The sequence below is a fragment of the Sinocyclocheilus rhinocerous genome, unplaced genomic scaffold (genome assembly GCF_001515625.1).
Source record: "Sinocyclocheilus rhinocerous isolate Xijiao unplaced genomic scaffold, SAMN03320098_v1.1 scaffold1013, whole genome shotgun sequence".
Classification (NCBI taxonomy): domain Eukaryota; kingdom Metazoa; phylum Chordata; class Actinopteri; order Cypriniformes; family Cyprinidae; genus Sinocyclocheilus; species Sinocyclocheilus rhinocerous.
In genome coordinates this window covers 137984-142530 of record NW_015642049.1, presented here as the reverse complement: position 1 = coordinate 142530, position 4547 = coordinate 137984, and positions in this window count along the sequence as shown.

Sequence of the window (4547 nt, the reverse complement as noted above, 5' to 3'; positions counted from 1 at the left end):
TTCATTAATTCATTGAAATAAGTAAGCTTTCAAACTAAATAGTTAACTCAGCCATTCTTCAGAAACAGTCACTTTGTATTGTGACAGATTCACAAAACATTCCGGGCCACATTGTGTAACACGATAAAGTTTTTCTATAATTCAGTTTCAATCGCCTTTCTAATTCATTAATTCATTGGCGGAAATAAGCTTTCAAACTAAATAGTTAACTCAGCCATTCTTCAGAAACAGTCACTTTGTATTGTGACAGATTCACAAAACATTCCGGGCCACATTGTGTAACACGATAAAGTTTTTCTATAATTCAGTTTCAATAAATCGCCTTTCTAGGGAGGACATTTTGACTTCGGAAAGTTACAGTATGTTTTCATGGGACATCAAGCTCTTTTATCTCGAAAGATCAAGGGAAATTTGATTTGTCATGATATGACCCTCTGTAACTGGCCAATCCGACAATAACAGGCTCTTTTTAAAGCCTGTATTACATTGTGACAGGATCACAAAACAATCTGTGCTGAAATGTGCCACCCAGACTGTGAAGGTCAGCCTCAAAAGAATCAGGGCCCTTGTTAAAAGAAAGAATCACTGCCTAGCTAAATGTAAAACTTTCCTCCAGGAAGATCTTCCCACAGAGACTGGAGATAGAGGCACAGATTACAGAGGTTTTTTTAGTGTGCCTCAGAATATATGGTAAAAAGTGCCAAGTCAGCTCGGTCACCTTTAGTCTTTAAGTGAGACCGAGGAACAGAAAGGAGCAATTGGTTACATGAACAGAGAGATCTTGGTAGAATATGGTTGAAGGAGATTGGCAATATACTGTGGTGCTAGCCCATGCAAAGCTTTATAATCATACAGCAGAACATTAAAATCAACTCTGTATCTGACTGACATTTTGGACCAATTGCAAACGATGCATAGAGGAATGAGATAGACCTATATATAATGAATTGCAGTAATCAAGCCGGGATGTAAAAAGTGCATGGATCACTACTTCTAGGTCCTTCTTTGAGAGGAACTGTTTTAATTGGGCGATGGACCGGAGATGAAAGAAGCTTCCTTTGACAACAAAATTTATCTGCTTATCAAATAAGTCAGAATCAAAGATAACGCCTAGGTTCGCCTAGACAGGGACCCTAATTGATTTTCAATATTAGCAACACACAATGAAGATCCAAAAGCAATGGCCTCAGTTTTGTCCCCATTTAGCTTTAGGAAGTTTTCTGACAACCACATTTTAAATTCCACCAGGCAGGAGACTGGACTTGACAGGAAGATAAAATTGTGTATCGTCAGCATAACAGTGATAAGAGACATCATATTTCTGAAAGATAGTGCCAAGAGGAAGCATGTGTAGAGAGAAAAGCAGAGGACTCAAAATGGAGCCTTGTGGAACACCACATGTGATCAATGTTGAAGATGAGTTGTGCTTACCAATATTAAGTGAAAATATGAGGAGATATGAGGAGAATCAACTTAACGCAACCCCCTGGATACCAACCACTCTCTCCAAGCTATTTAATAACATGGAGTGATCTATTGTGTCAAATGCTGCGCTGAGATCTAAAAGAATTAAAATGACCCCGTCTCCAGAATCCAAGGAGCACAATATATCATTTGTCACTTTTAGCAAAGCAGTCTCAGTACTATGAAATGCCCTAAATCCTGATTGAAATTTATCGAGCATGTTATAGTCAGTCAGATAAGAAGAAAGCTGTAAATAAATGAACTTTTCCAGAATTTTTGATAGAAATGGCAACTTTGAAATAGGCCTATAATTATTTAAAATGTCAGGGTCCAAATTAGTTTTTTTTTATCAGGAGAGGCTGCACCACAGCATGTTTGAAGCTTGTGGGAACCACTCTGCTGATCAGAGAACTATTTATTATGGGCAGTATGATGGGGGCAACAGAATTAAAAATGTCTTTAAGAAAACGTGATGGAATAACACCCATAGGAGAATTTGTAGGTTTCAATGAAGAAACAATATCTGACAGCTGGATGAGCAAAACAGGGTTGAAATGCGTGAAAGAACTGGATGGCAACAAGGATTCAGAGCGAAACACAACTGGTGGCAATATTTGTGCTCTAATATCCTGAATTTTATGCACAAACAAATTCAAGAAACTTTTCACAAATCTCAGGTGTTGCAATAGGGTAGCCTACTGTAGTAGGGTTCAGGATATAAGCGATTGTTTTAAAAATGACCTTGGGCCTATGGGCATTTTCAGCAATTACTTCAGAGAAATAATTAGATTTTGCAGTCTTGACAGCAATTTGATCATGCTTTAAGGAGTCATAGAACATTTCATATGAGAACCTAAGTTTATCTTTCTTCCACTTTCTTGCTTCTCAGAAGTATGTTGCTTTTGACAGTAGTCTGATCAATATTTGACTGTTATTGTTTTGTTAAACAGTTTTTTGCTTCTCTACAAATATAGAAAAACACATAGCGGCTGATATTAATTAAAGTACAGCATTCATACATGCTGTTGGATCATAAACCATGAGAGACTAGTATGTGGCCCTGATCAGTGTCTACTATCATAAATGAATTCTACATTCCTGAATATACTGCTTTCACACTGGAATCTCATGTTCCCAGCTGTGTCTGTGCTCCTCTTTTCAACAGATTCTTCTGCCCGAGGAATTATCTAAAATAAAAGTAATAAATAAATAAACATAGCGATGGGAATGCACTTTCTCTCAGGGTTGAATCAGCTTGTTTGCCTGTGAAAGTGCTGTTCTCAAGAGACATTCGCATCTCTGTGGCGGTGTAACTTAAAAGGAATTTGAATCAAGATCCTATATGGTTTTTATTGGTTTATTCATTTATGTTAAAAGCACTCTGATTCTTTTCATAATATTTTTGATGCCATTCATATATAATTTAACAGTCCTTTATTTCTTTGAAATAACAATGCTTCTGAAAATCCCTCTCCTGGCACCCAGTACAATATACTTACAATATACAATATTTAGTTTTTCTTTGCATTATGAAGTTTGAAGCACAAGAAAACATATATGTTTAATGTAAAAATAAATAAATATATATTATCTTTTAATTATAAATTTATTAAAATAAAAATATAAAATGCAAATGTTTTTACATGTATATTTTCTATATTTTCTAATATATATTGCTATATATTTATTGTTTCCCAATATATTTACTGTTTTTTGCATTCATTAAACGTTTTCTTATTTTTTTTAGAAAATGTATATTATGTAAAAAAAATAAAATAAATGAAATAAGAACATATAAAAATATAATATCATTATAAAATTGTGAAGAAAAAAATTGTGTTTTCCTATTTTTCTATTTTACAGTTTTTACATACATAAAACATATGTTTTCTTGTGCTCCAAAGTATAATGATATATTGTATGAAAAACTATGTAAAAAATCTTCTGGACTTGCAGTCTTGTGGCCTTCACTTATATGCATCAGTGAAGTCTAGGAGCATATAGGTTTCCAATTTGTCATTTTATGATTCAGAAGGTTGTTCACAGTTGCTCTTTCTGTGGTCGTGTGCTTTCAACACGCCCTTTGCTGAATTTTCATGTCAGACAAAAACAAAACAGAGGAAGTTGTCATTGCCAAACTTCTTCAGGCTACACCAGGACTGTAGCAAATATGTGGGAAATCAAAAAAACCAAAACCCTCTACAAGAAGACAAAATTGAATTACTGGGTCCCAGGAGGTTGTCAATGCTGTAACAAGATGATCTATATGGCATTAATATATAGCCATACTGCCGTTTCTCCAACCCAACCTCATATTGAACAGAAATTCAATCTGTGCCTGCATGTAAAGTTTTATGAGTCTCATTTGCACCTGTTATAAGGCCGCATTTCTATTCAGCATCTGGTTTGAATATCTGGCTTTGATCACTGCATTTATTCGAAGCCTTGATTTAAAGCCCAGCTCAACTTCTTGGAGCCTGCAGCAGTCAATAACCATGTGTTGACAACTGAGTGGCTGTAGTTTAAACTTGTTAGATTGAATTGCTATTCTTCAGCAAAAGAATGTAATCAAAGACAAACTGGAGTGCTCTAATGGTCTCTGAAGCTATACCGGCAAGCCATAGCTGTCTTGTTCAGTTACCAACAGGTGCATTTAAACCCAAAGCAGATATTAAACAGACGATATTAGACAGGGGGATCCACCACAGCAGAATAAATAAACCACTAATATGTCATTATGTTGTAGTAGATGTTTTAAGAGTGTCCTCTTAAAAGTGTGGAATGGACTTTGATGCAGGATAGAACGGTTAGGACTTTTATGTTCTTGTAGTGCCATTCACTAATCAGCAATGTCAATGTTATTTTTCAGCAGCTCCAGTGATTAGTCACAGGACATTTACAACTGCCCAATGATTCAACAACCATGTCGCATAATTTTGCGAGCATGCAGGAAGGTGGCTCACTAGGTTTTGGAACAAATTCAGAGCCCCAGGACAGATGTGATTTCCTCATGACACTTATTTTAATGATAGGTCAAATTTAATTTCATACCAGCGCCAGTGAGGGGGGGGGGGAACACAACA